Source organism: Durio zibethinus, chromosome 17 (assembly GCF_047325235.1).
Source record: "Durio zibethinus cultivar Kanyao isolate XHJ-2024 chromosome 17, ASM4732523v1, whole genome shotgun sequence".
Classification (NCBI taxonomy): domain Eukaryota; kingdom Viridiplantae; phylum Streptophyta; class Magnoliopsida; order Malvales; family Malvaceae; genus Durio; species Durio zibethinus.
In genome coordinates this window covers 4,970,420-4,985,137 of record NC_143178.1, presented here as the reverse complement: position 1 = coordinate 4,985,137, position 14,718 = coordinate 4,970,420, and positions in this window count along the sequence as shown.

The window sequence follows — 14,718 nt, the reverse complement described above, 5'->3', positions numbered from 1 at the left end:
ATTATTATTATTATTATTATTATTAAACAAGAACTGAAAATGATAGATTCGACAAAATCTGATGTCTACAACTGTCCCTCTTTATAAATTACTAAGAATCAGGAATAGGGCAAAGACAAAGACAATAATTTTGTTCGAAAAGACAATAATTTTGTTCGAAGCTAACTCGATGAATTTTCTAAAAATTTTTGTTTTTGTTTTTATTTTAAAGGATTGAATTACGAATTAAGTGAAAAAGAACAATTGAGATGATATCGCGAAGTAAAAATGATGATAGAGATAAAATGATTAGGGTTAAAATGTGAGTCAGAAAATAATGACGACTGGATTGAACCGCAAGTCAGAAAAATAAAAGGCGATTGGGATTAAATCGCAAGTCAAGAAAATAGAAATGACCCGAATTAAATCGCGAGTCAAAGATTAATGATAATCAAGATTGAACCGTAAGTTAGAAAATAAAAGCGACTGAGATTAAACCGCAAGTCGAAAAACTATAAAAATAATCAGAATTAAATCATGAGTCAAAAATTAACAACGATTGGAACTAAACAGCAAGTCAGAACAATAAAAGTGATTGGGATTAAACCGTAAGTCGGGAAACTATAGAAATGACCAGGATTAAATCATAAGTCAAAGATTAACGATGACTGGGACTGAACCGTAAGTCAAAATAATAAAAGCAATTGGGATTAAATCATAAGTCGAAAAATTATAGAAATAATGGAGATTAAACCACGAGTCAAAGATTAACGACAATTGGGACTAAACCGCGAGTCCAAAAAATAAAAGCGATTGAGATTAAACCGCAAATCAGGAAACTATAAAAATGATTGGGATTAAACCACGAGTCAAAGATTAACGATGACTAAGACTGAACCGTAAGTTAGAACAATAAAAATCATTGGGATTAAACCACAAGTTGGGAAATTATAAAAATAATTGAGATTAAACCATGAGTCAAAGATTAACGACGACTGGGACTGAACAATGAGTCCAAAAAGTAAAAACGACTGAGATTAAATCACAAGTCAAGAAACTACAGAAATGACCAAAATTAAATCACGAGTCAAAGACTAACGACGACTGGGACTAAATCGCGAGTCCAAAAAATAAAAGTGACTGGATTAAACCACAAGTCAGGAAACTATAGAATGACAGGGATTAACTGCGAGTCAAAGATTGACAACGACTAGAACTGAACCGCAAGCTCGAAAAATAAAAATGATTGGGATTAAACTGTCAGTCAGAAAACTATAGAAATGATCGGGATTAAACCACAAGTCAAAGATTAACAACGACTGGGATTGAACTGCGAGTCCGAAAAATAAAAGTGATTGAGAATAAACCGCAAGTCAGGAAACTATAAAAATAACCAAGATTAAACCACGAGTCAAAGATTAACGACGATTGGGATTGAATCGTAAGCCTAAAAAATAAAAATGACTGAGATTAAATTATGAGTCAAAAAAATGAAAATGAATAGGATAACACCATGAGTCGAAAAGTAAAAAACATGATCGAGATAATATCGCGAGTCAAGAAATAAAGAAAACGATAGGGATAACACCACGAGTCAAGAAATAAAGAATGATCGGGACAACACCGCGAGTCGAAAAGTAAGAAAACGACTGGAACAACACCCCAAGTTAAAAAGTAAAAAAATAATCGGGATAACACTGTGAGTCAAAAAGTAAAGAAAACAACTGGGACAACATCGTGGGTTGAGAAGTAAAGAATCAACCAGGACAACACCACAAGTCAAAAAGTAAAAAAAAATGATCGAGACAACACCGCGAGTCGAAAAGTAAAGAATCGATTGGGACAATACCGTAAGTTGAAAAGTAAAAAAATGATCGGGATAACACCTTAAGTCGAGAAGTAAAGAATTGATCGAGACAATACTGCGGGTCGAAATTAAGCCAGAGGTCTTAAAAATCATGCCCGGAGGTCTTATAGAATTTATTGGGACACACTGCAAATTAAAAAATAAAGAATCAATCAGGACAATACCGCGAATCAAAATTATATTCGAAGGTCTTAAAGATTATGCTCGGAGGTCTTACAAATCTCAAAATTTTTTAATGCTCCTCTAATTAGAGACCATGAAAACTTTAAAATGTTGAAAAGTGAAAATGGCTTTTCTTTAATCGGAGTTGATAAATGCAATCATGATATAAATCTATCCTCATCAAATGATGCTAATGGAAATGTCGATGTGAACACAAATGTCAATGCAACTGCAAGAATACGAATGCTTTATGCAAATACATTTGACAATAACAATATTCTTTTTATGTAAATCTCCTACAAATATCTTTTCTTATGATGCAGATGCCATAATGCAAATGCAAATTTTTCTTATATGCAAATGCAAATATCTTATACAAGTGCAAATACAAGTGATGCAAATGTGAATGTCTTTCTTGTGGTGCAGATACAAGTGATGCAAATACAAATGTCCCCTTTATAATGCACAGACAGGTGATACAACTACAAATATCTCTTTTTTATTTTTTTGTTTGCAGGTCAAATGTCTTTCTCATAATACAAATGATGCAAATGCAAGATCTTTCAAAAGGTTTTGCATCGAGAATTTTTTTTATTCTGGATAGAACTTTAAAACTCTAAAACTCTTTTGGGGTCAGATAAACTAGGCTTAAATTTTATTGAAGGTCAGCTAAGCTGGGCTTAAAACCTCATTTAGGGCCAGATAAATTGAGCTTAAAACTTCATTGATGGCCAGATAAATTAGGCTTAAAATTTTATTGATAGTCAGATAAACTAGGCTTAAATATTAGAGGCCAAATAAAATGGGCTTAAGATTTCCTTAGGGGCCAGATAAACTAGGTTTAAAATTAAAGGTCAGATAAACTAGGCTTAAGATTTCTTTAGAGGCCAGCTAAATTGGGCTTAAAACTCCATTAATGGCCAAATAAATTGAGCTTACAACTTCATTGATGCTAGCTAAACTAGGCTTGAATTTTTTTAAAATTTGGCAATCTCTGTCAGAACTGAAAGAGGTGAGAATTTTCTTTTCAAATGGATGTAATGGTTCTATAGATAGAGTTTTTGTTTATTCAGAAGGTTTCAACACTTGAAGGGAGTGAAAAAGGCATATATAATTTTTCATACAAGCTCACAGATGAAACATAAGCTTTTGTGAAAACATGCATTCCTTGAAAATTAAACATATTCAATATTTTTCTTAGTCTCCAAATGCGACATTTTGATATATGTCAAGGTCAACTGTAAGGGCTTAAGATTTTAAAAGGTTATTTGAGAAAGAACAATAGTTGAGATTTTTGAAATCAAACTATCTCAAACTTCTGTGGCTTTGATATTTCAGATCTTTCAAAAAGATTTGGCTTTACCTTTGTTCAACATCCACCATATTTAGCATTGGGAGTGGCCTTTTAAGGTTTGCTCTAGACTGTCATTTTGAAGATTTTCACCCTAGAGTTACTTTTATTTTTATTTTTTATTTCTTTTTTTTGTTTGATTTTTTTTTTTTACACACCATGCACTTAAAAAATTCAAACCAAATCCGAAAGAGGAAAAAAAAATTTCGAAAAAGTTTAATGGTTCAGACAGAAAATTAGGTAATAAAAGAGAACTCAAAAGATTCATGTTCATTTTTTTAAGAGAAACTCTTTAATTTTAAGCCTTCATACTTGATCCAATATAGACTTTTCAAAAGTTGTAATGTAAGTTAAGGTTCAGGGTTACAAAAAAAAAAAAGATAGAAAAGCCCAAAATAAGTATTTAAGAGTATTTAAAATTAAGGATCATTTTTCATTTGAAGGATACACTCTAAGGTATATTCCCTTTTATACTTTCCACCCATTCATTTATTTTCTTTTTCCTTCTTTTATTCTTCATTTCCTTTCATTTTTCTCTTTTGTTTTTTTTACATTCTTTCACTGAATAGATTTAAAATTTTTATGAACTTTTATATTGGGCTTTTGCCCTCATCATATGAGATTTTATTAGACATTCTCATTCTTAACCCTCAAATGCATTCTTTTTTGCCCTCCAATGTGGAGGGTGATCCTTAGTCAGGGTTTATTTTGAAAGAATTCAGTTAGGCTAACAAGTAGAGGTGAGTAATTGGTCGATTCAATTTGAAAAAATCAATAACCGACTTAATCGACTTTCATTTAACAAATAACCAAATCGACCAAAGATTTTTAAATAACCGACCAAAATTAGTTTCGTTCGGTTAGTTTGGTTAAATAACTAATTTTTTTATTATTTTTCTTCCTATTATGAATAATTGTTTAATCATAAATTTAATTCAATAAAAGTCAAACTCAAGTATCATTCAACTAAATGACTAAAGGATTTAATAATTTCAACAATATTTGACAAGAAAAAAATAAATAAAAATATTTATCTCAATTTCTTTTATTTTTACTTATTAAAAAGTCGATTAATTCGATCAGTTCGATTATCAATTTTGAAAATAAAAAATCAATCGAATTAACCAATTTAACCAATTTAAAATATTGATTATAACTAAAACCGAATAAACTAAACTGATTCAATCAAATTTACTTGATTTCGATCAATTTAGTCGGTTCAAACCGACTTTTGCTTCCCCTAGTAACAAGGGATAAATTTATATTTTTGTGAAGGGATAATGAAAGATGGTCATTTGTCATTTCAAGCATAAATGCTTAAATTAAAAGGCAATTCTCTTTAAGAAAATGAACTTAAAGAAATGTTTTTATTTCAAAAATTTTTTTTTAATTATTGGCTCTTTTCTATTTCGGGCTTTTTCTTGTCCCTTTTTCAAGCTTTGACTTTGTCAGACTTTATTTGGATTTGCTCAAATTTTTTAAGTGTATGATGTCATAACCATTTTTTTTCTTTGTTTTTTTTTTCTTTGGCTTTTTTTTTTTGCATGTCTTTTATGGCTCACACATAGATTCATTTTACTAGTAATATGCTCCATGAAAGATGCTCCATTTTAACAGACCATCTTTAATAAAAAAATGATTATGTAGAATGAACAAGATAATGATCATATGGAATGAATTAGAAAATGATTATGTGGGCTGAAATTGTTTAAGGTATCAGATGATTTAAGTTATTCCACAAAAAGAGAACAAAATGGTTTATCATAACTCAAGTTATCTTTTAGAGGCAATGAGGTCTTTCTTCTCTGACAAACATGCTCCTAGGACAAAGGATCAGGTCGATTTTAGGGTAAAAAGCTGAAAAGTTAATATTTTTGAATTCATTCCAAACTTGAGTTTGAAAATTTTAGAACTGTAACATAATCTTAACACATCAAATTATCGCATTTGAATTCTTAAATATATCATATATACTTGATTTTTTAGGAACCATACATTTTTTTAATAGATGTTTCATTGTTCATTGCCTTAGAAAAGAATACCACTTTTTGATATAATAACAGTATCAAGTGAAAGCAAGGTTCACAAATTCAAATTCAAGGCTGTCAAAGCATTATGACTAAAGAATAGGGTCAATTGAATGATTTAAAAAATTGGTATTTAGGTATTTAAAAAATTCCTAATAGTGATCGCTAACTCATCTTAGACTCAAAACTTTTTTTTTTTGCTTTTTTATATTTTTTTTGTTTTTTAAGGCATTGTTGTAGCCTAGGTACTTAACCACGTAGGGGTTTTATTCATATCTAATATCCTTCCTTTTTTTACTATTTTTTTTAAAGAGAACTAACCATATATCGAAAACTTATACAAAATAAAAGACATCAAATGATAATATAACCACAAAATATTATGATGCATAATGTTCACTCATGCAACGCAGACCTTTGGATCTAACAAAAAAATTTACCATCTTGATAGTACTCTTGAGATGACATTCAAAGTTACATAAATAAAAGTTTTCCATTTGATACTTCAACTTTAGCATCACCAATTTGTAACTCTACTACTATCAATCATCAAGACCACCAACCAACTCTTTAAACTTTACAGCATCCACATCGATCAAAACTTAAATTGTATCTTTGAAGGTAGTACAATATTCTATGGAATGCACTTTAACTCCATCATGAAATTCACATTTAGCATTAGGATCATACTTTGGGTATAGAGGCTTTCTGAGTCTTGCAGAGACAACAAAGATCGTATGATTTTTTATCAGTAAGGTAAATAGCTCAACATAAGATATTGGAAGTGAATGATACGTTTTGACTCTCTTTCTCTTACGGCTTCGTGAATGGCTTGAGTTGATCCTTGGTTCTGTAATTGTTTATGGCAAAAAAATTGGAGCACACAGATGAAGTGGTTGAGAAAAATCACCAATCTGAAATATCGGTTGAGGATAATATGGTGACCGTTACGAAAGTCATCTATTAAATCTTCTTGTATCCTAGTGAAGTTTCTCTCATTTTTCCCTTTAATAATTATTTTTTGGGCTTGTTTTACAAAAATATATCCCCTCATTTCATCACTAACATCTATCATTCTTTTTCTTTTTATCTCATCCTTAATTTTACCCACAGTAAACAATAAATCCATAAACTCTGATGAAGTATTGCTGATCAACTTATCATAATTAAGAGAAAGAAAGGTATCCACAAACAGGGAATTTAGTTCCCTATTGGTAAGAGGTGGTTGCACTTGTGATGTCATTTTATTCCATCTAACAGCATATTCTTTATAACTCTCATTGGGGCTCTTTCTTATATTTTGAAGGGTTAATCAATCTGGGGCCAACTCTAACATATAGTGATATTGCTTTAAAAATGCCTGTGATAGAGTACGAATTTGATTGCTCTTCAGATTATTATACCAATTAGATGTTGCCCCAGTCAAACTTTCTTGAAAAACATGAATAAGTAACTTTTTATCACCAGCATACCCAATCATTTTGTGACAATATTGAGCCAAATGTATTTTAGAATATCTAGTTTCATTATAATTTTTAAACGTCAAAACCTTGAACTTGAGCGGGATAATTACATCTGGAACTAGTTGAAATTCTTTTACATCACAAGATTCATCCTTACTTTAAATAGCTCAAACTCTTTCTTCCAAGAGATTATACCTTCTCTGTTCATTTAGATTCTCTAGTTTTTCCCTTATGAATCTTAAGCCAGGTCCTTCAAGATGATTATTTCCCTAAGCATATTGTTCATCGTTGATCTTCTCCATCTTTCCTAAATCGATCAATATTCTTCAAATCTTTAGAAAAAATCACAAAAATTATTCTCAAAAAAATTATTTCTTTTAAAGCACGTAAGAATTGTATAATATTGAATGAATACGTAAATGGATGAATGAATGAATGCACAAATGAATAAATGAATGAATGAGTGAATGCACAACTGACAAAACTCTTTAGTGAAAACTATGAAAATTGACAAAAGGGTAAAAATGAAAGATGAACCATAATTCACATATCTAAGTTCAACAGACAATGTCATGTCAACATAAAAAAAATTTTAAACAGAAAAAATTCATAAAGCATTTTATTTTTCAAATAGCCTATCATTGGAAGACTTTTTTTAAATTAAAGTCTCATCCATGTTTATCATCTTACAATCTTTTCTCATTATTCCTAGATCTTTTAATCTCCTATTGTAGTTAGATCAGACCATTTCGCATCTATGAATGACTATACCTTGTGCTTGAAACTATTACAATTCTCAATAGAATGTCTTATATTCCCACTATGATATTCACATCTTGCATTTAGGTGAAATTATTTTGGGTATGGAGGCTTTAAAGGCTTTGAAGGCATAGGGACAGTAAGGTTTCTTTCAAACATATAGGAAAAAAAAAATTTTATGAAATGAGGAGAAAGCATCGTTGTTTCTTTTTCTTAGGTAATTTTTGGGTAATAGGTTGATTAAGAGTCTTAGGATTTGACAGTGGTGCAAAGGTTCGGACTTGAGCAATTGATTGAACAAGTGGTTGGGGAAGAAAAAATTGAGAATTTTAGTTCAAATATGAACTTCTTAGAGATTGTATGAATTTTTAAGGTCTAATCATAGATGTTTGGAAAGAAGGTCGAAAATAGTCATGAGAAAGATTTGCATGCAAGTTTGAAGTTGGAACAATTAGCGAAAGTTGCACAAAATCTAGTAATCCCATTAGATCACTCATCCCACTCATGATCTTATCGAGACCTTCATTATTGCTCAAACCATTGAATGATTCAGCATGCTTTAAAAGTATACCAGACCCAATGAGAATTGGTTGATTATGACTCTATAAATTCATAGGACTCACTTGGGTTGAAATTGGTAAAGACTTTTTTGAAAAGGTGTTTAAATAAATTCTTAAATCTATCCATGATTTTCATCAACTCAATAAGCTATTTTGAATGTCATGACCAAACTCCTCTTGATCTCGTTTTAACGCACTAAGTCAAACTTCCAAGTGATCTTTCATATTTTGGCTTCTTATACCCAATAACAACAATATTATTTCAAAGGTTTAACACCAACAATGCTTATGCTATTATTCTTACTGAATGAATGGTACAATTCCTAATTTATATGTAACATGTTTGTGAATGCTTGAATATGATAATGATGTAAAGATATATACAAAGATGGAATAACCCAAAAATATTCAAACCAACCTAATGATGAAGGGATTGACTAAATTCCAAAAAGAAAACAAAACTTCTTACTTAGCCAAATCCTTTTTTTTTTCTTTTTTCTTTTTTCTTTTTTGTTTTCTCTTTTTTTTAATCTCTTTTTGTTTCTCCTAACTTTATTTACACTATTATTCTTAAACACAAACTGTATCCAAATGTCCCACATATCCTACTTTGAATAATTTTTATGAAAGAGAAAGAAAGAAAAATGGCATGGCTTTGGACTTCTAAATGATTTTTACAAAAGGTTGACACCACTAATGGCTTCATGAGAACTTTTTTTTTTCTTTACCTTTCTTTTTTTCTTTTTTTTTTCAATGACTGACTTAAAATAAATAACACATCTTAAAATATAATGCACACAATCAAAGAATATATAAAAAAATAAAATGACTCAAGAATTCAAAACAAACAAGTAAGATAAATAATATAACTACTATACAACAAAATAATATAATGTATAATGTCCTAACTTTTGGTGATTTTCTAAAAAGATGGCATGGCTCTATCCTAGGTAGGCTTCCTATGGCTCTCAATATGCTGGGTTAGGATTTATTAATCCAAGGTTCCCAGACCATTCCTTACATCATCGTTTATTATAGATTAGTAAGGCTCCCTGATCCTCATCCATTACAGGTTACTAATGGAAAAAGTTTAATCTAAGTTAAAGCGTTTCGCTAGCAAATGTGAAGGTTATTACCTCACGAGAGCGTAGCTACTTCACTTCCTTCTAAAATGGATGGAATTCGGGTCTAAAGCTCATGCATGTAAGTGCATATACACGATGTATTAATTAAAATAATATGAATAAATCATAAGTACAAAATCAAAATAAAGTAGTAACAAACATGCAGTTTATTTTATTGGTTAACTTCTATATTTTTGAAAAATAAAATAAAAGAAATTAAATTAAATTAAATATCAAATAAAACTAATTAAATCCAACAATTATTAATAGCATATAATTAAAGTTTTGGCCTAACTCTCAAAGTCCCCAGTGGAGTCGCCAAGCTATCATAACAGTTTTAGAACCGTCAGACATAAAAAATTTTAAAATCGAGAAAAATAAAAGGAGAGTCGCCAAGCTATCGTAACAATTTTGGGATCGTCAGACGTAAAAAATTTTAAAATAAAAAAAAATAAAAGGAGAGTCGCCACAAATCTTTATTAGGGTGTGATTGGCCACCTCAAAAGTTTATCTTTTTAATAAACTATAAAAGTGGATTTAAAGTTTATCAAAAAGATAAATTTTGATCTACAAAAAATCAAGTTAGGCTCGGGAGTCGATTACGTGTGGAGAAGGATTAGCATCCCCATAACGCCCATAAATCGGTACCATTTAATCATGCTCTATTTTTTATGTTGGATGAAATGGTTTTTATTTGAAATTTAATAATAATCTCTTTTTATTATTTTAAAAGAAAGAAAATTAATTTTATCAAAATTTTTTATTTAAGAATATCGAGGAAATATTTAAGTTAAAAAATTATCTCAAAATTCTTCAACATATAGGTAGAACTTTGAAAATAATGTTTTTAACTGATATTTATCATGATATCCCTTAAAAATAAAAACAACATTATTTGGGAAAGATAATTGTTGATATCTCTTCAACATCTAGACAGAGTATCAATAATTATTCTCTTTGGGATGTTATTTTTGTTTTATTTCACATTTTTAAATTAAACACATTTTTTATGCAAAAATGCCAATGATGGTATTATTAGACAACAAATGATAAGTAAAAGCACAAACATGGGAATTGAGTGCAATCAATAATAATAGATGCATTAATAGATGTTGTGCGTAATGATGAAATGTAATTTTGAAATTGGATTCTTAAATATAATAAGGCCACCTTGACTCTCCAACATCTAGACAGAGCTTAAGTGCGACTATTTATATTTAAGATCCCATTTTATTATTATATATTTTTATTAATCAATTATTAACCACATTGTTAAAGCGAATTAAAGACCCTGTTTGAAAATTTTGATGGAATAAAGGTTTTTAAATACCTCATCATCTAGGCGATATTCAAAAATAAATTACTCAACTTGAGATTTTCGCATTTATCGTTAGAGTTTTGAAATGGTTTTGAGTAAAGGCTTGGGTAGAGGTTTTGAAGGTTAGGGCTTCAAGATTTTGAAGATTCGGATTTTAGGATTTTGGCTTGAGTTTTAAGGGTTTTAGGATTTGGTTTTAGGGTTTAGAGGGTCTTAGGGCTTGAATTTTAGGGTAAGGAAGGTTTAGGGTTTTGATTTTAATGTTTGAAAATTTTAAGGTTTTGGTTTTAAAGTTCGAGATTTGGGGTTTTGATTTTAGGGTTTAGAAATTTTGGGTTTAGGTTTTGAAAGTTTTGGGGTTTGAATTTTAGGGTTTTGAATTTAAAGGTTTTAATTTTAGGGTTTTCGAATTTAGGGTTTAGAAAATTTGGGTTTTGATTTTAATTTTTTTGAATTTTAAAATGCAAACATTTCTAAAAATCTTCAACATCTATGCGGACTTTCGGAGCAAGTTTAATTTTTTATCATTTTTCAAAAATTAATTAAAAAAATCTCTTTTTTTTTATGAAAATTTATTATTAAAAAATCAATCATTATTATTATTATTATTATTATTAAAAAAATTTATATAATTTCTCAACATCTAGGTAAAATTATATTTTTTTATTTCCTCCAACATCTAGGTAGGAAAAATAAAAATATTATATTCTTATGATTATTTTTATTATTATTACTTTTTTATTGTTTTCATTTTTATTATCATTAAAAACAATCAAACATTTATTTTAACAAATTTAAAAATTTATCATACATAAATATTAAGAATAAAGCTTAAAATAATAAAAATAAATAACATATAAAAAAATGAAAAAAAATACCTGAACTGGACCGATCAATGGTCTGATCAACGCTGGTTCAATCGATTTGGGTGGTTCAGCAGTTCGGATCGGTTGAACTTGATAAGGGGCGATTCAATTGAACCAGTTCTAGGTTGGCTAAAGGATGGGTTGCCGGGTCGGGTCACGAGGATCCCCCCTTAGTCCAAAACGATGTCGTTTTAGGCTTTATCTTTCTCTATATTAGGGGTGTAATCGAGTCGAGTTGAGCCGATACAGTGAGAAGCTCGAGCTCAAGCTCGACTACCAACTCGCGGCTCGATACTTGGCTCGAACTCAATCGAGTTTTATTTTTTTTAGTTCGAGCTCAATTCGTGATCGAAATCGAACTACTCGAACTCGTTTGATTAAACTCGATTAATATATAAAAATAAGATCCATTTGTATACTCGACAAGAGTTCGATTATTTGTGCTTGAGCTCAAACTTGAATTTGCGATATTTTATTAATTAAAATAATAAAAATATACTTAAATATAAAAGCTCGATTAGGCTCACGAGCTACTTGAGTCGGATATAAGAATACTAGAACTCAACTTGATCGATTAGTCGAGCTACTCAAGTTCAAGGTCGACTCGATAATAATCGAATCAAATTCAAATTTTATTCAAATCGAACCCGAGTAGCTTGCGAATACTAATGTATCATTTACACCCTTACTCTATATAAGCTCAAAAAAATTTTTGGCTCATTTCTTCTTATGCTCCAGGAAAAAAAAAATCCTTCAAAACTCTAAGAAAAGCTCCAAGGGTCTGCCAGCATCCAACCTTCAGTCGCCACGTCGGTCGCCGTTTGGGGTCACCGCTGGAGGTCATCGGTGATCGAAAAAAGACAAAAAGACTTCAATGTGATTTTTCCAGATTCGGTGTCTGTCTTACTAGAAACAGCCCTGATTAGTGTAGATCGGGGCTTAAAGTTTATGTCTTTTTCTTTTTTCTTTTTTTTTTTTACTTGTAAAACTAAAACTGGTGACTCTTTTTTTTTTCAAGTAGCTTCTTCGATGCTGATGGTTTCTCGCCTACGACTGGGATTGTGTTTTTTTTTTTTTTTTGTGTTCTGGGTATGGGTTTTTGGGGTATACTGTGAGTGTGAGGTGGGTTTTTGGGTGGAAAAGAACTGGGGTTTCTGGGTATGGGTGCTTGGTGCTTTTGTGTCTGTCCGAGACCTCCTTTATATGTGCTAAGCTTAGCGTTTAAAGGGATTTAGTGTTTAGGAAATAGGAATTGATGATGGAGCTACAGTGCTCTAATGAAGGGACTAGATAAAGGGTGGCATGATGGCTAAGACAGGGGCGTGGGTGGCTAGTGGTGCCATGCACGACACCCACTAGCACCAACCCTTATCTCTTTGTTTCTTCTTCCATTTGGATTTTTCTGTTTGTCTATTCTATTCTCTTCTCTTCTTTTTTTTTTAATTTTTAATTTTAATTAAATCATTATTATTATTATTATTATTATTATTAGTATTAAACAAGAACTGAAAATTGTAGACCCGAATAAAATTTGATGTATACAAGACTTAAGCAATATCATTTGCTATTGAGAGGAATGATTTTATAAATTGAACTAACTTGTTATTACTTAATTTAATTATTAATTATAAGAAATAGAAAGAAATTTAGAAAAAAAAAAAACATATACCAAAGGATATGCTAAATATATGCGTTAATGATTTTTTTTTTAATTCAATAAAAATTACTAGTAATAGATATGTAAAAGATTACAAAATTAATTTACGATGTTAGTTTTAAATAGATTATTGAACTATGATTTATACCTATGCGGCTTTACCTATATATTAAAAAAATTCATAGAATCTTTGCTTAATATCTGTTCAAGTCTAAGAATATGAATGATAATGAATTAGATCGAGACAAAATTTTATTCTATCTTAAATCTGACCCTATTTTATATACTCAATACCCAAATTCAATCTTATATATTTTTTTATTTTTATACTCGAATCTAATGATTCAATATTGTATAAAATTATACTTAATTTAACTTGATACGAAATTAATAAAATATTATTTTTTAATATAAATATAAAATTAAATATATAAATATAAAATTAAATAAATAATTAAAAATAATTTTTATATATATACTTGATTGAGTAAAAATTTATCTAAAATTCCCGATCTAATCTTAACTTTGTTCTATTATTATCCAACCAAAAACTTAATTTAAAAAAAATATATCTTAAAAAGTTGCGTTAAATCAGAATCTATCAAGTACGATTTGGATCGTCATCCCTATCTAAGAGTTGGAAAAATGTTAATGGGTTGGATAGTTATTGGGCTAGATGGAGAAATGACTTTGTTTTACTATCATTCAACCCAAAACTTAACTAAAAAGAAAATCTTAAAAAAAGTCGTGTTGAATCAGAATCTATCAGGTACGGTTTGGATCGTCATCCCTACCTAAGAGTTGGAGAAATGTTAATGAGTCGGATAGTTATTGGGCTAGATGGAGAAATGTTAATGGATTGGATAGTTATTGGGCTGGTTAAACAAGCTGAATATTTATTTGGCAGTTGGTTGATTGAGTGGACGATGTGATCTTTGCAAGAAAAGTTTGTTAATAGAAAGCCCTGGTTGAATTTTTTTGACAGTTTTCTTTGACTAGTGTAAAAAACAAAATTAACTAGCTTTCTTCTGGAGTAAAATAAATCACTTCAGTAATTACGTAAGGCTTAATTAAGAGCTAATTAGGCACAAATTAATGTTGTAAAGTATCTCATTAGTTGGATGGTATCACAAAAACTACAATAAGACTTGAATAATATCATTTACTATCGAGAGGAACGATTTTATAAATTGAACTAACTTGTTATTACTTAATTTAATTATTAATTATAATAAATAGAAAGAAATAAAAATTAAAAAAAAATACATGAAAGGATATGCTACAATACCTGTGTGTAATAATTTTTTTTTAATTTCAATAACAAAATTCTAGTAATAGATGTGCAAGAGAAAAAAAAAAGTTAATTACAAGATTAATTTACAATATTAGTTTTAAATAGATTATTGAACTATGATTCATACCTATTCGTATATGTTAAAAGAATCATAAAGAATCTTTGCTTGATATTTATTCAAGCCTAAGAGTAGGGCTGTAGGAGAAATCTTAATGGGTTGGATAGTTATTGAGCTGGTTAAACAAGCTGAGTATTTATTAGTGTGGCTTTCAGTGAGCCACAATTGAGGCT